The 24,412-nt window shown below is 45.9% G+C and overlaps 1 long non-coding RNA gene across 1 annotated transcript in view; it reads left to right on the top strand.

Moving 5' to 3' along the window:
* Positions 1 to 24,054, top strand: part of LOC142600117 (uncharacterized) — a 31,160-nt gene extending 7,106 nt beyond the window's left edge. Inside the window, exon 3 of the long non-coding RNA XR_012833570.1 lies at positions 22,608 to 24,054. This is a non-coding gene — a long non-coding RNA (uncharacterized LOC142600117). The remainder of the gene's footprint in view (positions 1 to 22,607) is intronic.
* Positions 24,055 to 24,412: the final 358 nt, after the last annotated feature.

The following is a 24,412-nucleotide window of genomic DNA, read 5'->3' as shown; positions in this document are numbered from 1 at the left end:
AAGTGCTGTTAAGGATTTTTTTTTTTTCCTGAAGAATTTTTAGCTGCTGGGACAGACAAACAAACAGCACCAAGGGATCCTAGTAGACTCATATCACACCAAGTATTGTTATGCACTGTCTCCCATGGAGCCATTTACACCACTGCCATGCCAGCAGCAGACTGGGTGTCCCTGGCACCACTGAAAATGAGTGGGGGCCGGCCGGCCACTTTCCCAAACCCCTGCCAGGCTGTGGAGGGGCCCCAGAGGAGGCAGCCAAGGGCTCATGGATGTGGCTCTGGGGACCGGCAGAGCCGGCTGCCTCCGGCGATGCACGGCTGGGCTTGCTGGGGAGGCTGCCAGTGGTGTGCTGGCGGTTGCCGCCTGTGGTTGATGGGCCCCTGGGGAGCTGTGGGATAATACTGAGAAGTAACTTGTGAAAAGTGACTAAGAAAAGGAAGCCCTGCGTTCACTGAACGAATGAATGAATGACCAAATGAATGAATGAATGAGAGGGTGCGTAGGGGCTGCAGCCACAGGGGTCTGGGCCTGATCTGTGAACAGTGATCCAGTTCCTGCTGCCAGGACGGAATACTTGAAGGAGTGACCTGGTGGAAAGCTGTGGCCAAACCATCTCAGAAATACTGCCCCTGAGGTTTATGGGCTTCTGTAGTCTGCAGCCACGTGGTTTAGAGACAAGAGGGCAGAGCCAAGAGGACACATACAGCAGAGGGGTGCTTTTGTCCCCGCAAATTTGTGAGCAGCTGCTGGCTTCGGGGACGCTGCTGGGCAAGGGTAGGCATCCCAGCGAGAGGGTGGACTCCCAGCCACAGAAATGGTTACGCCAGCATCGTCAGCCCTCCGCCCTCGGTCCAGAAAGGGGGAGGCCAGCAGTGCAGGTGTCGACTTGTGCCCCTTGCACCTTTCTAGCTTGGAGAGAGAAACCTGGCAGTGGGAATGAGGTGGCTCTGGGGGCGGGAGGGTCTGGGGTACGGGCCTCCTCTTGGTGACACTCCTGGACAGATTTTTCCCTGTCACCTTCCTTGGTTTCCCATGTTATTCCTAATCTTCACAGCTGCCCTTTTTGTCTTGTCTTGTTTTTTTGCCAAGCCTGGGGAATGGGGGTGCTTGTCCTGTCTTGTCTCCAGAGCTCGGGCTCCCCTGCAGGGCTCCTAGGGGCTTATGGCCTCTTTGATGGTTTTGCTATATTTTTGTGTGTGTCCTACTTGGTGTGAGCAGCACTGGGCCGAGGGGCTGTAAAATGATTTTCCTGGAAAGAATGTGTTCCACACTGTTGATTATTATTATTTTTTAGTGCCTAACATATGCTATTTTTAATAGCAGCAATATTTTTGAAAGTATGTCTACAGTGGGGTGGAGAGACATCTCATTTTAGTGCTGTAAATTTGCCTTTCTGTATAGAGAGAAGAACAATCAATCAGCAAAGCCCTTCACGGGTTTAAATCAGTGCAACTTTTTGGCATCCGTGTCAACTCTTCTTCCACCAGAATTTGTACTACAGCCCTAGGAGTAAATGCAGCAGCAGACAACAGGCGCAGCCTGAAGCACATGTATTCGACACAGCAAGGACTGAGGCTTAGCTGAATAGCGCTCGATGTATTGTTTGGGTGGCTTTCAAACATCCCAACCAAAAATAAATATCAGTTGTGCTTCTCTCTTGGCTGCATTGAAACACAGCCTGTAAAAAAAGAAAACCCGACGCTTGCCATCCTGTATGGCTGTGGCACACGACCTGCGAGTCAGAGACGCTACCTCATGGTACAGGGGTCAGTGACAGTAAATCTGCCGGAGACGTGATGAGCGATGGCTCTGAAGGGAGAGCAATCTGGCCGCCGAACCCTGGCAGCCAGCAGGCTTGGCTAGCAGGGCCACGGCCGTGCCAGCCCGTGGCAGCCAAGCCCAACCAGCCTGGAGCCAAGTCTCTCGGGCCGGCACAAGAGGATGGCTGGGGGAGCTCCACCTTGCAGCTGCAGAGGACAGTGGAGGCGGCAGTCCCGGAGCAGGAGGAGGACGGGATGTGCTTTGCAGCAAGGTCCGCACTGATGGTGTGCAGCCAGACGGGGGGACACGGGGAAGGAGGGGTGAGGAGTCCTGCAGCTGGGAGGGTTTGCAAGTGCTGCTGCATGGCACTTGGGGTTTACTCTGGCCCAAGGACTGTGCGTGGTGTTTTGCTGCCTCGGTGTTCCCAGCGAGGGTGATGGGACCGGTCATGAGGACCACTAATTGTGTGATCAGCCCTTTCTGTGCTTTTAGGTGCTTTCCTGGGAAATGGACGATGTATCCAAAGGGCTTTGGTTTTAGATGAAATTCAGAAACAGAAACAGAAAAAACATGTGCTAAGAAACTGAAAGAAGTGGCCAGGAGCGTTACATTGTTACGTTGCTCTATGAATGTGAAGCATCAGCTATAAAATCACTGAGGCTGGTGGACTGTTTTTAACCACACACAATCGCGGTTCCAAAATTCAGTATGTGCTTTCAACAGCAAAGGAACGTTTTATATTTTACAGGTAGATCTTGTCACTCAAGGATTTTAAAGGCCCTACGCCGAACCCAGGTGAGGGATCGAGTATTTCTTTTTCTAATTGCCACTCTTCTCTGTTACATAGTCATTTATTTGGCATTGTTAAAACTCTGATCCTTATTCTCAATTCTTCTATGGCCCAACGTTATCTTATGCTTCTGCCGAGTCACAGAAGCAGCATAAAATTGTTCCCAACTCTGTCAAAATCAGGCTCCGAAGGGGACATCACATCTTTGTGACAAGAACAAGGTTGTGCCCCCAACCTTCCCACTTTTTAATTGTTAATTACTTTTTCTGAGGTTATTTTAGGAGACTCAGTATTGGGGTATATGATGGTAGAACAAAAGTGACGATAAAAGCATAAATGCTCAGGGAGAGAAGATAACTTCTTGTAGACTGGCTGATTATTTTGTCATATAAGCAATCTGTATTTAGAGAAATACATTAAAAAATAGTTTCCATAGCGTAAAGTGAGAACACCCATCAGTCTTAGGCAGTTGGGAGCAACCAGTTTATATGCAAGCTAGAAGGAGGAGAAACATAAAGAATACCCTTCAGCTTTCCTAACCACTGTTTTACTTGGACCACGAGGTACACTAAATGTTGCTGAGAAAACTTAAAACTTTCTCCAACATGCTCAAGAATTCAGATCCACGTCTTTCATTGTCACTGGCTGAGTGTGCATATTTACTTGTAGGGCACTTTTAATACAGTGTGATGGAGACATTAAGCTTGAGCCTGGTCTAGTATTCTGAAAATAACTCACCATTTGGGAGGAGAATAAAGGGTGTTAATCTCAGCTCCTTGGCTGAAATTCCTAGTAAAGTTTTTACTTCTCCATTCCCAAGAATAGGCGCAGTGTTCCTCAAGAAATAATTCATATTCAGAGTGTTACTCTGTATATAAAATTTCAGTGCACCAGTGCACAACTAATCCTTAGAAGGAAAAGTTGCCCTCAAAAATCTAGCCAGCTCTGCAATACTTAATGTATATGGACTTGAATGATAGGCAAAATGTTGAAAGAATTAAGTTAAATGTATTTCAGGGGAAAAAAAACATTAGGAAAACTCGGGCAAATCTTTTACAGATGGTAGACAGCTTAATTGCTGTGGTAAACTTGTCTGACATTTTTGGAAAAATTTGGGTGCTGCAGTAATCCGTAGAACCCAACGGGCCCAGGTTTAAATGGCTTGAAACAAAGACATGCACGCCTTCATCTTAGCTGGGTTGCTAAAGTTTCACCCAGGGTTTTGGGGGTAAGTTTTTCCCTTCCTTTATTTTTTTCCATTCAACTCCCTTTAACCAATTTAAAAGTTGTACACGTATTATTTGGATGGGAAAGCAACAGAGGCCTTAAACGAAGTGAATGAGGCTACAGTATTCCTCTGTACCAAATGTCTTCCTGGAAAGTTTTATGCTGTACACAGCTGGACAAACTTTAGAAAAAAAATAAAATATTTTTTTTGCATGGAGCATTGTGCAGGACACAACAGTAACTGGAGGAGCGCACAGCCTCTGGCTGTTGGTGGAAGCGTGAGGGCTCAGGTGTGATTCCTTGCTCCGTGCTCCCCAGTTTGGTGACTGAATCGGCATCTGATGCCAGCGGGTAATGCGGCTGCTTCTCCCGTGTGTCGCTGAACGGCTCCTTCTGCAGTTCCTGAGCGCACACATCACTCGCCCTTTTTTTCATAGATCACCACCGTATGTCTAAACTGAAGTGCCTGTGTTGAGCTAAATTGTAATATTTTCCTTATTTGCTAGTGAGCAGGTACAAAGAGAGAGACCCAAATCAGCGTGGTATTCTTTCCACTACATCTGTTTTCTTTATCATCAGGCTACAGCTGTAAGATAAACTCTTATCATCTTCTGAAAAAGTCCATGCTTACCTTTCTTGAGAAGCTATTTCTTATAGCACTCTCTTTTTATTTACACAAATAGCAAAATTTTATGTCATTCCCATAATTTGAATGGGAATTAGAATAGAGTAGAATAGAATAGAAAGGAAAAGAAAAAAGAAAAGAAAAAAGAAAAGAGAAAAAAGAAAAGAAAAGAGAAAAAAGAAAAGAAAAGAGAAAAAAGAAAAGAAAGGAAAAGAAAAGAAAAGAAAAGAAAAGAAAAGAAAAGAAAAGAAAAGAAAAGAAAAGAAAAGAAAAGAAAAGAAAAGAAAAGAAAAGAAAAGGAGTTGTTATTCAGTTATATTCCTTTTTATTTAAAGCCTACATTATCCTGTATGCATACTTGATTTTTCATTGTCTCTTTTTTTGCTGCAGCTTCTTTCAACTTCTTACTAGGCAAATCCTGTGTTCTCCTTGGGTCTGGGCTCACCGTGCGGCCTGGGACTGAGATGCCCTGCGTGTGCCTTACCGTACACGTGCCGAAGGGAGCACAATCATGTCCCGTGCTGGCTGCAGACCTCCCCGCGTGTGGCTCCTCTGACGCGCCAGCGCTTTAAGGGTCTGTCCCAGGCACTATCAGTTACTGGTGTGATGGGAGCAGGGTTTGCGTGGAGCTCCTGAGGTCAGTGGTGCGTTTGGCATCCATCGCTCATTGTGTAGCTGAGGATTTCTTCCTTTCCCCTGTTCTTCTGCTTCTCCATTTGGTTTGCCATGTCCTGTCTTTGCCTTAGCAACTTTCTTTAATAAACTTTCCCCTGCAGAGAAGGTATTTGTCATAATAATGGGCAGCAGAAAACAATTCCCACGTCTCTCAGAGAATACAGCCATTGTGAATGCTCGTCTGTCGGTGGGAACGGTGCTGGGAAGTTCTCTCATGTAGTGTTTTGCATTACAAGCGTTATGTTTTAGTGTGTGATATCTAATTGTATACTTGTTTTACACTGGAAAATTTACACATGTAATATTTTGCATTTGCTGGAAACTTTGAGACTTGTACCACATCAAGTTACTGGTGTGCAAGTCTTTGCAGGTTTAGAGGTAGAGGAGTTTATCTGTGTTCTGGTTTTATCTTTTTTCAGATGCTTTCTGCATCAGCATTAGCCAGGCTGATTTAATTGTTGCTCAATTCTTCTAGCTCTTGAAAAACAACAAAAAAAGTATCTTATTTTTTGTTTCTCTCAAACATGTGATGCTTTCAAAGGCCGATAAAGTGCTGTGCATGCTACTTCTCTCAGGGTGGGTCTGGGTCTGGTCTCTCACTGCACATTTCTCTCCTTTAAGGACAATCTTCCTGGGAGTGAGCGATCCCCCAAAGGATAATATGATTTCAAGATGAAAATATACCTGGCAGGAAAGTGGGATCAGGATTGTTCAGTAGCATCATTCCTCAAAAATCATAGTATTAAAAAAAAAAATTTCCGTGAATATTTCATTCACTCTCTAGGTAGACTACCTGAGGTGGCATTTTCGGGATTTTCTTCTGCAAGGTGGGTGACTGGCGCTGCTTGTTTTCAGGTCAGTGCCTCCACAAGCCATTGAACGTCAGGAGTTTTCAGCATCCAAGGCAGGCACCATGTCCCAGCAAGGGGGGACTGATTCTGGGGCACCCCAGGAAAGGATCTGTGCTACTTTGTGATTTTCCTTAACGAGGTTTTGCAGGAGCCCCAGGGGTTGCAGCCACAGCGAGGGGCTGGATGGGCTGTGCAGGGTCACCGGATAGGAGACCTAGGTGGTGGAGAGAGGGCAGCAGAGCCAGCTGGAGGTGTGCTGGGGAAACCCCATTTTCCTGGGGGCAAGGCATGGGGAAACCCACTGTGACATTGGTTGAGGAGCTTTGGGAGTTTAGGCTGAGGAGAGATAAGGGCTGCCTGTGGACACCTGGCACGGGGGGTGCGTGCTGTGGGCTGGGGAGACGTCAGCGTGGGCAGGATTTCCAGAGGAGACAGAGGTGGGTCACCTTCCCCACCAGCCTGGCAGAAGCCCCACATACGTTGCAGCACGTGAGGGACTGAACTGCCAGAAGCAAGCTGGGGAAACGTGTCCCCCAACACCAGTGCTGAGGACGGGCTCTTCCCCACCAGGTTTGATGATTGCCCTGGGGAAACACCCCCAAGGTGCCACTGATTTGGCTGTGGTGCAGTCCGAGTTCTGCTGACATGCCCACAATACCTTTCATTAAAAAGCAAAGCAAACAAGAAAAAAAAAAAAAAAGGAAAAACAAAAAAGACGTTTCAGGACAAACGCTGCTACCAGTGGCTTTCTGGTTGAACTGGGAGATGTTTTTTCTGTCTCTCCTCATTACCTGTCTCTGCACACATACTCTGCTGCTGAAGACACTGGTTTGGGCTTCCCTGCACACTGCGGTGTGCTGGATGTTTTGGTTTCCCTGCAGAGTGTGGTGCACCTGGAGAAGGCAGTGGATGCTGTTTGGCATGTTCAGGGCAGCTCACGGGCTTCAGGAGTGGAGTTATTTTTTTCTCTATGAACAATCTCACATAACCAGCACCTTTCTGGATGTGTTTTTAAAATATCTTAACAGCCTGCTATTACATCTGCTAATGTGTTTTCAAATGCTTTTTGCAAGGCTGGCTGTCCGTGCTAAAGAGCTACAGCTTCTGTGAGGAGAGCAGCCCTGGGGATTTTGTGGTCCTGCGGGAAACAGGTGTTTCTGTTTGAATATGCCTTTTTTTTTGCATTTTTCTTTCCTGAATACAAAGCACAAGCTTCTGCAGAGTGGTTGACAGAGCCTTCTGAACTCGGGCACCTGGAATATCCCACCTGTGACTCTACTCCTTCTGGAATTTTCTCCCTGCCTTACCAGAGGGAGGTGTCTGCTCTCCAGAACAAATAGGGATTCCTGCACAGATCTTCTGATTAGCTACAACCCTATCCCTGTATGGCTGAAAAAGGCAGCAGGCACAGGCTGTGTGAACGGAGCAAGCATTTCTTGTAGTCCTCTTGCTTTTCTTCCATTAGCATCTCTACCTAATTAATGATGGAGGGACTCTTCTGGTTGGCATTTCTGTCTCTTCCCTGCATGCTGAAAGGCAGCGCTGCCGCTGAGCTCGTGGGTGGTGCGAACACCACACAGCGGGGTGGGAAGTGCAGATTGTACCCGTGCAAGGATGAGTAAAGTGCCTCTTTGGCCATCGGGTTGCGGAGGAACCGCTTGATGAGCAACTCTTTGAGTCAGCTGGAGCCCTGCAGGAGTTCCTGCAGAAGTGTGGCCATCTGACCCTCCTGTGGGACCGGCGGTGACATAAAACCACGGTTTCCCTGGCAACACTGGGTGAAACCCTCTACTCGCTGCAGTAACGGGGTTTTTTTTGGTAGTGGCTTGAATGGGACTGCGCTGTCGCAACAACAGGCGGCTGTTTACTGTGATGCCTCACATGGAAACCCCTCTGTAGTCAATGGAGAGAGCCAGGGACTTCCAGAGGGTGATTAATCCCAGCTGTTTTAGACACTGACTTCAGGATGGGATGGTTCATCCGCTACGATTTGTTTATCTCCCTCCACTGAAGGCCCAGCTGTCGAGATCTCCAGCTTACATGAGATGAGATGAGATAGATTGGTTGCTTTATTCCCACGAACGTGGGACCAGAAAGACCTCATTGCCTCCATGAGACAGTTTTACTTCTTCCTGTTTTATGTCAAGGTTGTAATTTGCTCAGTGGGACGTACAATGGAAAGATTATTGTCTCCTTAAGGGAATCTGGTCCCATGATTGTGGAATAAGTAACACAATCTTAATAACTGGCTTTGTTCATCATTTCCCCTGAAAATAGGGACAGCAGGTATCTCCAGAAGGGTGCATTTGGGTTTAAAATAGATAACGAGTCCATTACAGGAACCTGGGAAGGGTGGGTTCCTTTTTTGTGTGGATTAGCAGAATTCACATAGATTTCTTTTTTAAGGAAGCAAAGAATGTTGAAAAATTAAGAGAAATATGATTAAAAATTTGATTTAAAACTGACCTAATTTTAAAAGGTTACTTTGAGATTTGAGAGAGAAAAAAAGGCAAAGGAACATCTTCTCTTTTCCTCCCTCTTGTAACATGGAAGAAAATTGATGCGAGTCCTTGGTAAGTGTTGTTTGAGAGTTTCAGTAACAGAGACATCACAGCTCTCTGGGATCGCAGTAGTCATCTCAGAGAAAGAGGGAAGACCTGGACTGTGTAAACCAGGTCTTCTTCTTGCAGTGCCCTCTGATCTTCCTCTTTTCTACTTACGGACTGGCTGATCTAAACAGCCCGCTTTACTTCAGTGTTTCAGTTTGCCACTTTCCTGTTGCTCACAGGGTGATGGTACCATCGGACGGCAGTCACACAAGGCCAGCTGTCCCGTGCCGGCGTGGCATCGTGTCCTCTCTGCTGCGTCTCTGCCGGGCCCGCTCATGGTGTGGGTAATCGGATGGAGGCAAATGTGGGATGTCACCTGGCTCGGTTCGTAGCCTTGAGCTGGCAGAGTTTGCTGACTGCGTTTGAACCTGTGGCGAGCCATGGGATTCCTCTTTGCCGTACAGAAATTCAGTAAAAAGGTGGGGTTTTTCTGTGTTAATGCTATGCTAGATGGCAATAATATGCTGACAAGAGCATTGCATAAGTAGAGGTTGATTCCTTCCTTCAATAACTGAATTGAGTAATATATACATTTATCTGGCCTGTTGGTTTAATCTGCTAAGGAAGGTCTTTGCAGCAAGTGACACAGTGTATGTCATTCCTGCTCCCTGATCATGTTATAAAACCAGATTTGCTTGAATCTGGAAGATACCGTATTGCAAACCTGCCTGCTAAGCAGCTGCTGCTCAAGGTGACTGAAAGCATTCTTCATCCAGGGAGCTGCAAGCATTTTTCAGAGGAAACCCATGCTCTGCTCCCTCTTCCCAGTGCAGAAGCGGGGGCGCAGGGGTACGGGCGGGCATCCTCGGAGCCGCTGCAGTGCTGAGCCCCGCTCTGCAAGTCACCAGCACCCCTGCTTTAATAGTAACATAACAAGTAATCTTGTCATCCTCACTGTGCCATAGGCATGGCACGGGGACACTGGTGAGGAGAAGTAATACCTTTCATTAGTAAGAGGGATAATAGGACAAAAGCCCAGAGGCTTTCCAGCCGTGAGATCTTTTCCCCTTGCTTATATTGTACCATGTGCCTAACCTGTCCCATGGCATTTATGCCTGAAGCCTTTTGCAGCCTGTTGCTACAATAGCTGTAGTTATAAAACAGAAACAGGATTCCTGTTCTGCCACCCAGCAGGGCCAGGGCAAAGCGGGAGGCAGCGTCTGCTGGCAAGCGGTGCTTTTACCAGCACTACAGAGGGAATCTGAATGCCTAACAGCGAGGAAGCAGTGAGATTAGTTGCGCTAAAACCAAAAACAACCTACCCACATTTAACACCTTGTGGGAGAGATTTAATTTTTTACTTTTGAATGTATGAGATTAATTTGATTTAATACTGAGGAGATTATGGACAGGTGGAAACCAGCACGTGATCCAAATGGAAATAAGAGTATAGTGTGCTTAATTTACCAAGGGTGGTCAAAATAACCTATCTCTGAATGTATTTCTGTTGCAGGGGCTCTTAGAAAAACAAAACCAAAACACCAAAGCAGAAGGTGGTGGGAAAATATTCAAGTTCTCTGTTCCTTTTTCATTTGATGCTATGTTCATTATGGTCTCCAGTCCACCTCACTCTGCTCTGCTGGCAAGTTGCAAAATGATAGTGTTTTATCCTGCTGTTTGCCTGCCTAGCAAAAGCTCCTTTCTTTTTAAACATGCACTTCCCGAGCATACTTGACTACTGAAGTGAATAGGAGCTTTGTAAATGGAAGCACAATATGATTCAGCTCTCAAAGGTGTGGAAATTTCATCTTTAGATACTCGGAGGAACATGTTGTGAGTTGTTTTTTCCTGTATGTACCCAAGTCGCATTTAGTTGACAGTTAACGTTTCTAGCCAGATAATGAGTGTATTTCTCAGAAATCATACACAGAGGATTTTTTTATGGGTTTTCTTCAGTCCCTTCCTATTTTTAGAGTTGCATGTAATTCACAGTGCTTCTCTCTCCATTATAATAAGGCAGCAGGTGTTCAGTTAAACTAAATAATTGTCAAATGCTGTATTCCTCTTTTTCACCAGGTAGGGCCAAGAGACAATTTTCTAGGGTTGATTGGACAAAAAAACCAAACCAAACCCAGCAAGATTTCAGCATAATGGAAGCTCACTTTGAATGGGGGTCAAACGTTACTCGATTCAGTAGAAAAAATGCAATGTTTTCATGGAATCATGGAAAGATTTGGCTTGGAAGGGACCTCTGGAGGCCCCCAGCCCTGTCCCCACATCCCAGCATGGGTAACTACAGAGCCAGATGGCTCGAGCGCTTGTCCGGTTGAGTTTTGACACTGCGGTTTGGAGACTGCTGGAGCTTGCAGAGGAGTTTGTTACAGCCACCCAAAATTAATCCAAGATGAAAGGTCAGGTGAGCGAATGCTCTCCCCGAATGGGTGCTTGGTACAATGCAGAGCCTCCAGGCCCGAGGAGTGGCCTGCCGCGGGCAGCTGGACCCTTTAATGACCTCGTTATGTCTTTTAATGATGGTGTTTCAGGAGCTCTTTCTTTAACGACCCTGCGCTTTTGTGTGGCTTCGAATGGGCAAAGTCATCGTACTTTGCTGTGCATTCGGACCTAAGCTTCAGTACTGTATCAAATCGTTAAAATGCTAAGAAACCTGGGCTTTTTCTTTTTATACTCCATGGACAATAGAAAATGCTTTCAAGCAGGATTTCAGCAGCCTTCTTGCTTTGACATTGAAAACATTCTTGCGCAGAGCAACAATCATGCAGAAATTGCTGTAATAAACTGTTCCATTTATAGAAATGTAAACAATATTTATGTGCTATTGGTAGCACTTTGGACAAAATCGATGTGTGGGCTTGTGTTTAAAAAAATAACAGAGGAGAAGAACATGACACAGAGAAAGAACAAGCTGTTGACTAAAAGTTTCCTTGTCGCAATGGCCTCAATAAACCCATGTATTAATACTGATTTTAAATGATCTTGTATTTGAGACTCTAGAAGAAATCCTGATTTTTGGCAACTTCTAATCACCGTTTTACTTTCTGAGAGTGATTCTATTAAAGCATCTTATGCTGATCACCTCAAAAACAGTGACTTTGAAAAGTAGTCCTTATCCACCACTTTTCTCCATGAAGTGATTACGTTACAGTCTGCTTTTATCCTGGGTCAGTCTCCAACAGCTGCCTATACGTAATTCATCAGAGTAAAACTATTAATTTTTTGCAAAGGTTACTGTGTCTAATGGTAGATTTATCAGTTAGAGAACTCTTTGTTTTTCTCCCCTCTTTTTCTACCTGTCACATTTCTATTAGAGTCTTCTCTTTAGTTCCTGGTTTCATTCTCCTGGTTTGTGGGGACATTGAGCTGTAGAAAGAAATGCTACCTTTGGTGGCAAAGCAGAGGTTTACTTTTGAACAGACATTTTTTAATTGTCTTTTTAATGAAATGGTTGATCTTTTAACAAATCTGTGATAGACAAAAGTCCAAACGACTGTAAGTATAGTTACTGGAGGACATAATTAAGCTTGAGGTTTAATTTGTAGTCACACCCCCCTCTCCCCATCTGTTCCTAGCTCTTGTCATTTAATTTTTTGAGCAAAGTGCTCAGTGCTGGTCTCTCCTGGCAAAAGGGAAATTCTGCTCTGCGAAGTTTGAGTAGAGCAAGCACAGGTTATCCTTTCTGTTGTGTTGCAGAGGGCTTGGTGAGAAACTTTATGTGTGGGTATTACTAAAAAACCTTAGGCAGAAATAACACTCTTGGCTTATCTTGTCAAGATCATCAAATGTGTGGTCCAGTTGGAAGAAGATCTATTCAGAAACTTTTTTTAAGTTTTGAGTGTGTAAATGTGGGAGGTTCTTTGGTCTTTCTAAGGGCTGTATGTGTCCTGCTTACTATGCAAGAAATTACAGCACAAGGTAAAATGCTGAGCAGGTCCTTGCATTTGGTGGGTTATAATGGATGATAATGCAATGATCTGCCCAAAGGAGCTGGGGTCAGAGCCAGGGAGGAGACAGCTCATGTGGTGTTGTGGTTGCCAGAGCAGATATTTAAGAAAAAGCCTGTGGTTTGGTCAAAGTGGGGTGCGAAGAAGCAACCTGTTCCTTAGTATTTCCTGAAGAGCCTAAAGATATAGCTGAACTGGAAGAAGGGGTTGCTCATCCTATGGATGAAAGCAGAAAGTCACAATGTGAAACTCAGACCCAGAGTTACCAGGAGGAAGGAGGAGACCTCTGACTGGAGGTGCGGCAAGCTATGAAGGAATGAGAGAAACCTTAGTAGAAGGAAATTTGTGCATTAAGTAAATTGCAATTTGAGCAAATGCTTGAAGAGGCAAGTGACTGAAATAAAGTATCTTGTATATTTGGACGAGGAGTAAAGGCGCTGCTACAGTCCCACCCAGCCCATGAGTGGCAGCTGTAACCATCTATGTTAAATGACCTAAAGACCAAGCCTGCATTAGGGAGAGGAGAAGAAGGGAAACCATGGGTGTCTGTGTTCCTTAAGAAATACACTTTTCTGTGGGGTAATTACCCTATCCAGCTTTTCAGTGGTCCCTTTCAAGTTACAATCTCATCTTCAGAAAAAGCTTAACTTCATCTCTAACATTTCTGTATATCATGAAGGGCTCGTAGTGAGAAATCTTTCTAAGGCCACCTGTGTACTAGCTAATTTTGCAGTGATTTGGGGGAGGGAAAAGTCAGGTCTTTCAGTTCTCCACAGTGATCCCAATCTGTTCTGTCCAGGCCATCTTTTTAGATCAAACTGACATGGTCGCTCAAGAGAAGAGTTGGAGGGGCCAGGAGAGATTAGCATTGAAAATCAAAAGATGTTTGATCAAGCAAGGCTGATAGTAGTAGTCGCAGTTGGTTTTGAGACCAGGGAGTCCACATAAAGATTCTTGTCCCTACAACACCTAATGGAGGACCTGACCTGAGGCTGATTATAAACAATAACCTTTAGGATCACACATCTGAAATGAGGGAGAGGGAGGGAGGAGACACCTCTTACCAGGTGTGGAGGGAAGAGCTCTGTGCATGCATTAGAAAATGCAGCAAAACCCTGTGGGCGGGTGAGTACCAAACTGCAGGGCCAGTGACAGTTGTGACATGGTCTCCTGATCTCAGTTGGGTTAAGTACGAGATGTTGAACCACCTTCTTGTGACTGGAAGGCTTACGGCATAGGGTCATGGTTGCTTTCAGCACATCTTGCTTACCCAGAGGATGGTACAATCATCTCATTGCACATGGGCCTGAAGAGAACAGTTAGTCTTGTAATGTGACAGGACAAGGTGAAGAGGTAGGACCAACTTCATGTTTGAAATTATTGGGTAACAACTGGAAAAGGTTCGCCATCACTCCAGATCATAAGTCTGTAAAGCAAGCTTGTTATGGAGTGGCTAAGTACTTTGGAATACAGCCCATAGAGACTATTGTTGAATTTGCATACTTAACCACCTCAGCAAGTTGAATCTTTAAGCTTTCTGTGGGCTGGCAAAGGTGTAGAAATGGGATTTTCTCCTTTGTCTTGCAGTGGGTTCGTGTTCTGGAAGAAAGTATTTGTTACCTCACCTGGCGTGCTTGATGTGTGAAAGTCTTCAGAATGATGGAGACACATGTGGACAGTGAATTATAATTGCTGTCAAACTAGGGAGACAACAAGGTGCTGTGCTGATTTTCTGAGAACCTAATGAAAATATGGCTTGTCGATCTGAATTTATTTCATTTTAGGACTATGACATAAGCTGAAAAATTACTGTGTTTCTGGATGTTAACAATAGTATTACCAAAAATTATCCAGCTTTGTGCCTGAAACGCTGATTTGACATGGTGGTCACCTTTTCCAGCAAGGGGCTTGGGTTCCCAGGTTGCATTAGGCCTCAAAGATCAATGAATTTTGCACTCTCATCTCTGGGCCTCTCACCTGCAGGTTAGGATAGGAGCCTCCAGACGGAGCTGAGAGGTTGGCACAGACAGAAGAATGCTTGCTGATTTCGGAGGCTTCAGGTGCTAATGCCCAAAGCGGGAGAACGTGATGTGAGACTGGACCAGGACCTGCTGGGTCTGTGTTTCATGGACCAACACTCCCCATCTCATGGTTGGCCCTGGGTGGTGGGTCCACAAGCATCATGGAGAGCAGATAACCAGTGTTAAGCCTTTTCTAGAGACATCCGTGGTAGGAAACAGCCAGGCTTGGACACCTCTGAGATGCTTTTGGGCGCTGGCAGTAAAACAGGGGGTGAGTACCACTTTCACAGTCTGTACAGGGAGAGGAGCCTGTTACAGCCTTTGCTCTGACCTGGCACATAACACACGCCATTAAACCTCACCCTGACTAACGTCTGGAGGCTGTAAATGTTTTCCCTAAATACGATCTTTTTTCCCTACTTCTTCCTGCCTGACTGTTTGAGCAACCTGCCGCTGTTGGTCAGCAGGCTCTAACATACGCCACTGTGGAAAAGAAGGTGACATGCCACCGAGGTAAAGAATCATATAATCATAGAATCATAGAATGGTTTGGGTTGGAAGGGACCTCAAAGATCATCTAGTTCCAAACCCCCTGCTGCAGGCAGGGACACCCTCCGCTAGACCACATTACCCAAAGCCCCATCCAACCTGGCCTTGAACACTTCCAGGGATGGGGCATCCACAACCTCTCTGGGCAACCTGTTCCAGTGCCTCACCACTCTAAGGCGATCTTTCTTTTAGCACGCAGCTCCCCCTCTCCCTTGGGCGCTGACGCAGGAGGAGGACATGGACAAAGAACTGTAAGGAAGCCTGAGCCATGGCGGTGGGTGTGGGGTGACTGCCCCGTCGGTGCGTGCTGCGTCGGTGGCATCGGCTGGTGTCAAAGCGCTGACTCTCTTTGTGAGTGAACTCCGTGAAAATGTAATAGTGGGTACTGTGCGCTAGCTTAAGACCTAATGTGTTATTCCTGGCTTTTATATACCTGGTTACCCATGGATAAAGCTATATGATATTTATTATAGCAGGGCAGGACCGCTTTGTAATCTGAATATGCTGCATTCACACCAGTGACTTGAACAAAGTGTTTCTTCATTTCTCTAGCCATTAATGGTTTTCTCATAAGAAACCATGAAGTCAGTTTTGTTGTGTTTGTCAGCTGGGTTTTGACTGCGTGTATTTTGTTCCACAAAGGGGTTATTCAAAACCCCCCTTCAGTCTTAATTAATTGCAGACCGGGTGGAAGGCAAGCCCGGTGGGGCTGGAGAGGTTCCCGTCTGGTTTCCATTTCGCCCGCGGGCCGCGTGTGGAAGCACGACTGGCTCCCGGCGCTGGGACCTGGGCTGCTCGGCCCGCTGTCACCAGCCTGCTGTGGCCAGGGGTGAGCGACGGTTTTGACAGGCGTTATTTATTTATTGACTGGCCTCCGGCCTGCAGCCCAGGGCGCTCACTGGGGGTGCCTGTAGGTAGAGAGTGGCTTTGTGCTGGCGAAAGAGGGTGAAAACCCCAAACAAGGCCACCACCTCCAACCCTATCTCCTTTGGATAAAGGCCTGTGTGACTCTTTTGGAGACAAACTCTCTATTCACAGCACTTAAATCTTGTGACATGTAGCTGTGCTTGCTTTCAGCTCTCGGTCTGTTCCAGAATTTCGTCTCTGCCATCTCCCAGTGCCAAGGTCTCCTACCAGGGAACCACTTAAAGCGAGGGGTTTCACAGCAGTCCCACTGCCTTCAAAGGCCACCGTGTATTTTACCACGACTGTGAAAGTCAGACGTGAAACAGTAATACCCCCTGTGAAAAACCCCCACCCTATCCTTAATAAATGTACGTAGTGTGTGAGTACCCTGGCTGGCTTAAACTCGTCGGAGCCTCTACCTATCCTTTTAATTTATACATTTCATCTGCCTGCTGTAAATATACACAAAGCCCAGAGAATACTTCTGTTTCCCCAGAGGATTATTTTTTATTGAGTTTGGCTGTGCAGAGCTCTCTTTTGCAGATGAGTTATGAACAGCAGACTAATAAAAGCAGGAGGCTCCTCCAAGCCCTGCACAATGGCACGTTGGGATGAAAGGTGGACCTACGGTCATGTTGCCCCCAGGAAACTGCATCTCATTGCAAAGCATCAAAATTGAAAAAGTTCTACAGAATTAAGCCCCTTCCACAGAAGAGTTTTATGGAAATACCATCTCCCTCAGGCTGAAAGGGGGGCTTTTTGAATGGAGTTTGGGGCTCCCATCTGCCTGCTGGGTAGCACCCTTGGGGAGAGTGGGGTACAGAGAGCCTCACACTGCAAAACAAGGAGGTGAGAAATCCTGTTCCCACCACGCACGGTCCCTCGTGGTTCCACGAGGGCTCACGCTGCGTTGGGTGCCAGGGTGAGAAACAAAGGCAAACATGCTTTCTGCTTCAAGCAGCTTTCAATATCGTAAATTAAAAGAAGTCAGACATAAAAATGACTCAGGAAATGCCAAGGACGGTCCTAGCATAGCGCATAACAACAATTTGTTATGTGGCATTTTAGTGTCTTCTGCACAGACAGACAGGAGGATTTCTGAGCTTTGCAGGAAAACTGGATGCTGTAAGAAGGATGAAACTACAAAAAGGACCAGAAATTATCACAGCAGGCAAGCAGGCAGCAGTGGCAGGGCGCAGAACTGAGGCAGGATTTACTGACTGCTAAGTTCAATAATGATGTTGCAATAGGACATGCCAGGTCAGAACACTTATTCCAGCACCTTCCTCTGATAAGTGATCTCAGATGCTTTCAAGGACAGAGCGAGAAATCCCATAGTAAAATGGAGTGAAATTGGGGGAGAGGTCAAGGTGTTCAGGAGGAGCTGGAACAGGGTAAGCAGCTTCAGGTTGCTACACAGGACAGAGGAAAACTGCACGTGCTGGGTAGGATGCAACTGTGTCCCCTCTCAGCCCGTGCAGCCAGGCGGGCAGGCGACGCTGGGGGCAGAGGGCTCTTGCACCGAGCGTTGCACAATTAACCCGAGCCAGTGAGAGCTGGGCCGTATCAGTAACACGCGTACTGCAAAGGACCTAAGGAGATGGGCTGTTCACATCTGGAGACAAGCAGGAGATATTCCTGCTGCGGTTGTTGAGGGAAGCTGACACCTGCGGCTGTTAGGAGAGCTGTGCCTGCGCTCTCTGGCTACACGTCGAGGGTATTGAGCAAGAAGAGCTGGGACAAGGATGTTCAGCTCTGCATCGCCGTGGCAGGTGGAGTTCGTCAAGCTAGGCATAAAAGTGATGCTGCCAAGAAAACTGTGCACACAAATAAAGGCATTTGTGTGACCAGGATCTGTGCGACAAGTCAGGCTGCTTGGGCTTGGTCTAAGAGTGTTTTGGGGGCCTTTTGGGTCTTTCTGCACATCTCTCATTGGCATCCTGACTGCTCTGAATGCCGTCTGTGCTGCTGAAGGAAATTGGATCTCGTCACATAGATGCTCCATGACAAACTGCTCACTGATCTGTTGGCTTTTGAGATTTAAAGGCATTTCTAAGATAAATGGACTTTCCATATATTCTCTACTTAAATTACTGTGGAGCTATAATTAATTATTAAGCAACCTATTACACAAACACCTATTATCATAAATTGGTGAAAAATGAAAGAAAAATCTTTCAACTAAAATTCTTCTAAAAAGAAATAAGGAATACAGTCCTTCAGTACAAAAGGGGAGCGAACGCCTAGAAATCATGGCACAAACAAGATGTAGCAAAAAAGCATGCAGGAGCCTCTCCTTTGTCAGTGAGTATCTGACACTTGGTACAATAAACCCTGAAGGCTAGGCACTTCAGAAAAGATGAACCTGCTGCTTTCCACCTCCACCTTTGCAAAAAAAAAATAAAAAGGGAAAAATCAAGCAGGAAAAATTACAGTGTTCAGCAGAGGAATGCTGTTTGTCTTTTATACATGCTGCAGAAAAATATTGAGTGTCCACTTGAAATTACTGAATTCAGTGGGGAAAAGAAGCCCTTGGTCTGCTCCTGTTTTCTGAAGCACCCACCCATGGAGTTCAGACACGTGAGCTCTGTTGACTCCACCAAGTGATTATGGGAGCTGAGGGTTTGGAGCATCATTTAGATGTAAAAGTTCTGCCAGAGTAACTACCTTGGCCAGCCCTCTGGCTGCAGGCAGTGCACACAGGCAAACCTGCTTTGCCAATATATATTGCGGGCATGGTGAGCAATACAAGATATGCAAAAGCAAATCTTCTGTATGCTTGAAGCGTTGATTCTATATTAAGGCTTTTGCTGTCACAAAAATGTTGTAGCAACAACAGCAACAAAATCACAGCAGCTATAACTGACCACAATTATTAGGCAAAAGTTTTATGTGACCGTTTAGCTTAAAAAAAAAATGTCTCAGCCTCAGCATCAGTTTTTGGGATGTGTTTACAAAAGAGTAGTGACAGGTGAGTTGCAAGTCAGTAGAGCTCAAGGGTTAGGTGTGAGAAACATGAAAAAGAAGAAAGGCTGGAATGATGCCTTTTTAGTCAAATAATACTTTCACCGCTGCTAGGCTTTAGGAGTGATTAATAGACACCTTACCTGCTAGCTTTTTTTAGGAGCTTGTTCCATTCATTGTTTGGCATATCTTGTATGGAATCGGGAAGACACAGGCATGAGGGGCCCCTCTCCACCTCTGACTGGAGGGGCTGGAATTGTTGGGGCATAATAGCAACTTCTGAAACTGCTCTTTCCATTAGCTTTCCTCTTCATCGGTAGTAGCCTTGAACAGTTGTTGACATATTGCTACAGAAGAAGAAATGCTTTCTACCTGAGAGGCAGTTTAATCAGACATGGGGCACCTCTCTAATCAGTGCTGTTTGATCAGTGTTTGCAGAGAAAGGGAGAAGCACTGTAGCTTGTAAATTCTTTCAAAAATCAGGTGAAGTGTCTCCCAAGCAGCGTGAAGAAGTGGCTCCAGCCTCAAAGAGCTCACCCGAGGAGAAGAAAAATAATTCCAGGGCTACTACAGAATACACCTGGAAATGTTTTAAAGTAGATGTCAAAGTGACAATATTTCAAAATGGTTCTAAAGTCTGTTGCAGTCCTGTTAACTTCCACTAGGTTTTGGCCAAGCTTTTACTGCAGACCACAGCACCCAGCAGGCAGCTCTGAGGAACTCTTACAAGCAAGACAAAAGGTCATGAACATTTGTTTCAGGGAAGAAGGTCCAGCTAGAATACTGATGAAGCAAAATAGTCGCATGTAAATAGGACACCCCAGGGTATCAAAAGCAATTAAACTTCTGCAATCTTGATTGTAAGCCATTTGCTAAAGGTAGTAAAAGAGAGAGCAAAATTATCCTTTCATGTGCACAGTGTCACTGATAATGCCCAGCTGGAGGAAGAACACCACGATGGAGCTCGGATGCCAAAGAGAAACCACAGCTCCATCCATCTGACCCAGTAATCAGTGCAGGATTTGCCCTTCTCTAATGCCTGAGAAGTGTCAGCACAAGCTGAACCTGAAGCCTGAGTGATGTTTTTCTTGCCAACCTGTGTTGGCGTCTCCTTCAAGACAAGTTTAATCATGTTCCCAGGAAGGGTCGTGCAGAGACAGCGCTGAAAGCCTGCGGGAGATTTCTGTAGGAAGCTACCCTGGAACTGGGACTGTCCTTGTGATAAGGCACCAGGACTTTCTCAGAAGCTGATTTGAGGTGGGAGACCCTCACCTGCTTGCCCAGAGACCTTGAGAAAGCCAGAGCTGAGCCCCACCACAGTCTCAGTGTTCCCCTTATGCCTTTCCCAGTTATTGCTGATTTGTTGCAAGAGTATTTGCGTGTAAAGGCTCAGCTTGTTGTGCTGTGGCCAGCCCTCTCCTCCTACCAGCAGCTTTTGTGGTGAAGAATCTTGATTTCACCCGTGGAGCAGATTGTGTAGCTTCTCTGATAGAATTGAGCAGAGGGATAAATCTGGTTAAGAAAAGAGAGAATTTTTGTTTCCACACAAATCCTTTGGAAAGCAGAGATGATGGATGGAAAAAACCATCAGTGGAACTTTAGGAAAATATGTATTTCAAAGTTTGCCAGTGTGTGGCAGTGGTCCTTTAGTAATGGCAGTCACATGAAGTGAAACGCAGTTAAGTTGCATGTTTTGCTGTGGAGGCCAACTTGGAAGAGGACCCAGACAGCCACTTACAGGGCACACACAGGATTCAAAACAATCTTTGAGACACCAATTAAATAAAAACATGTTTTTTAAAAAAAATCACTGCAAGATCTACAGTAGCTTGACCTGAGGTGTGACAGGAATGAATTGCTAATAAAACCTGCCAGGGAGGAGCAGTTTAAAGGATGCCTTTAACAATTTTCAGAATAAAATAGTTTTCATAAACAGCTCATATATCTCCCAGGCTCCCTTGGATGTGTTGGTGCTGAGTGATTCTACAGTCATTAATGGATTGCAAACTCCCCCCCCACGCCCTGTAACCAATGTCACATAATTAGCAAGTTAGTACCTTTCCAGGACAATAGCCTTCTTTGAAATATGCTTTGAAATGCACCACTTTTGAGTAATGGGCAGAGCTGAAAGCCTCTGAGGGTTGGATATCTCACTGCTTTTTGGACCTCTGGGAAACTCCCTTGGAAAATCTGCCTTGTTTACAACTTGAGCTCTCAACTGCAGGGGCATTGCTTCAGCAGCAGCCTGTGAAGCTGAGAAACAAGTACGAGGACAAAGCACAGATCCATTTAAGGACTAAGTTTGATGCTCTGATCTTGAAAATGTCTGTTCAGCTTCTGCCTCAGCCTGGAGGCACCTGGTGTGCACCATTCATGGGGCCCAAGGACTAAGGCAGTGCCCTGCACGGGAGACACTGTAGCTTCTGCTGGCACATGGTCTGACCCCATATTTCCTCTGTATTTTATCCAGAGCCTGTTGCATGTAAAACAGAGACTCTGCTGAGCTCTGGGTGTACGTCTCCTTTTGTCTACGTGACTATCCTAACCACTGGGAAATGGAGAAGGAAGGAGAAGTAGTGATATCAAGCTGTTTGCAAAAGTGGCTGGGAATCAAAGCAAGGTTTTGGCAGGAGAGTGAGACAGGAGAGTGGAGAGCAATTCCTGGAGCAGGAGACTGTAGGGTGGCTGGTTCAGTTGGTCCTTATCTGCTCTTCTGAGAGGTGCCTGTGTTGGATGCCGACTGGTGAAGAGGCTGCATTGTAACAGTAAGCATGCTGAAGCTAATTTGGTTTACATTTTGTTGTCCTTTTTGTCAGTACTCTCCAAAAGGCACTAGTGTCACCGTGAGGTGGTAAGGAGGGGGACGTGACTTCCATGGTCACAAGCAAGAGCTCCGTGCGCAGTCCTGAGAGGTGCTGTCACTGTGCGGGGGGTGCGCAAGGCGAAGGGTTGAGCGCTGAAGGCACAGCATCAGAGGCAAAGCAAAAGAATTGCTCAATTCAGAGCCAGGTTCACACTCAGCCTGCTAATTTGAAGGCAAAATGGTAGCTATGTGTATGCCCGGTGCTTACAAGCACTTCTGGGTGTTTGCAGAACCCTTTGCTTGCCTGAGACAACGAGCTATTCTGCTGAGTGCAAATGCAGCAACTGTATTTGCCAATGGTTACCTTGGCATTTGGGTGGTATACCCTGTAAGAGACTCTGTGCATGTTTAAAACGAGGCATTGACAGGTAGCATGACCTGAATTGCCTCTTTTTTACGGTGAAAACACAGTGGAAAGCTTTCTGAAGAAGGAAATACCCAAATTGCTTCTGCTGAAACCCTTTCCCCCCTCCCCAGTCATCTGGTTGGAAGGACAGCATATACTTCTGCTGACAGCAGTGCTGCAGCCGTGATTCCTTTATCCTTGACACAGCTTTATTGCAGTGATATTCGTTCATCTGTGAAGAGGCCAGTGCAGAGGGGGCAATAAGGAAAAGTGGACTTCTGAAATAGGGACACCTGACTGTGCAAAGCCCAGCACTTCAGAAAAGGGAAAATGAAACCACACAACTTTAAAAAGCAAGTGGTGAGAAGGGTAGTGGGTTTGAGAAAAAAAACACATTTGGACGGCTCTTGTTTTTGAGGAATGACTAGCTGAGTCTCCTGCCACCTACATCCAGAGCTCCCTAGGTCTTTTATTACGAGCTTTACCTTCACTGGCCAAGCTGTGCTGTTTCTCTCTTGCAGATGGCCAGCAGCAGAGCCTCAGGACCTTCCCTGATGTTGGTCCTGGCAACTGGAATGGAAATCACAGCGTCAATGAGACTCACCAGTTTGCCGACCCAAACGCGAACATGGTCGAAGCGCAGGGAAGGTGCCCCCCATGAGCGTTACCCCCCGTGCTGCAGGGATGTGCTCGGTGCAGGGACGCCCGCGGCAGAGAACTTGAACTGTGGTGGGAGGTGTCTTGCTGTGCCCTTTCAGGCATGACTGAGCACATTATTAACAGGGGACTTGTCTAAACATAGATGGCGCAACAGTTTAACTAATCATTAAACTGTTAATTGTAAAGCTGTGGCTCTATAGCTCTACAGGCTGCTCTCCTTAGACTTGGTGTCTGCATAGGCACAACCACCACGGTTTGAAAATAGTGGCAAGCAGCTGGGGGGTAAGGTCACCTCTAAATCCACAGCAGCTCCAACCAAAATAGCGTGTCTGACCGTGCCCTGGAACAGGAGGCTCTGCCCGACCACAAGCCTGTTGGTCTAACCTGCGCCTGCATATGCAGTAGCGAAATCAGTGTTTAAAATCCAGCCAGAGGTTGCCAGAGCACTTAGAACTTCTCATTCCTTACAGCAATTAAGGGATTTTACCTTCATAATCACCCTCTGATAGGGAAAGCATGCATTCTCCTTCTACCAACTGTAAACAGATCTACAGGATTAATAAAGTGATTAGAGTAAGGTCATGCAGGAAACTGTGGTTGAACTGGAAATTTCGGTGTGGGTCTGTGAGCCCTGGCCTGGCTCCCTGGTCGTCAGGGCTGACTGCCTGCCTGGAGGAGTAAAAGGCAAATTTGCATCTTCTCAGTGCCTATCATATTACTGGGGATTTGCATTGCTGTCTCAAGTTCCTGATTTCTATTATTAGGTCTATTATATATTTCTCTGGGCTGAGTTTGCCATAATAAGAAATAATAAAAGATATAAAGAGATAATATTGTATCCCCAGACATTATTTCAATGAGACTGTGATAGTAGGGGTATGAAAACTGTGCTTAAACCAGACTATTATTTTAATACATTTACTTCACCAAGCCCTAAAATCCAGAAAGGAGCTGTAACTGGAGCTGGTTACAGTGTATATATATGCATTGAGTTTCACTGTAGATGAATTGGTAGAAAACTGGGTAGGAGCATGGCTGAATGAACAGGGTGATAAATACTGTTGGATAATTTAATTTTTATTTCCTTCCATTTGGTAGATGCGTGTTCCTTCAGCTATGTGTCAACAATGAGTATTTCACAATGCCATTTTTTACTGGCGTGCGTGCAGATCTTTCTCCTTTGATAGCGCGACACCAGAGGTCTGCTTGCCTCAGAAAGTTTATTTTGAGTACGTCTCATTTGAATGAAGAAGGGTATGCCACAAGCTCTCACTTGTTGTATAGGCAGAAAATGTAATTCTGCTGAGGTGGGGCATGCCAGGAAGAAACGGCAGTGGCAGTGCACGTTGATAGCTCATCGCACTGGCGTTTATCTGAAGGGCATTCATTCTGCAAGTCACACCTCTTCCCCTAAGAAAAACAGACATTTCCTCTACAGTAATGTTTAACTCTTGAGATTCCCCTCCACATTTTTTCTTGAAAATATCCAGGAAAACTTACCCGTCTTATCTTTACAATTGTTCCCTGTGAGAAGGTCAAAACGATGATAGGTGTGGACACATCAGGCGAGCAGCTACTAGGCATCAAAAGAGCAGCACGACCGCTGCTGCTCCGCTGAGGGCAAACGTGAGCCCCTCGCAAAGAGCCAGCCAGACTGTGCAGAGGT

The sequence above is a fragment of the Balearica regulorum genome, chromosome 1, assembly GCF_011004875.1.
Source record: "Balearica regulorum gibbericeps isolate bBalReg1 chromosome 1, bBalReg1.pri, whole genome shotgun sequence".
Lineage (NCBI taxonomy): Eukaryota > Metazoa > Chordata > Aves > Gruiformes > Gruidae > Balearica > Balearica regulorum.
This window is presented reverse-complemented; position numbering and strand designations above follow the sequence as displayed.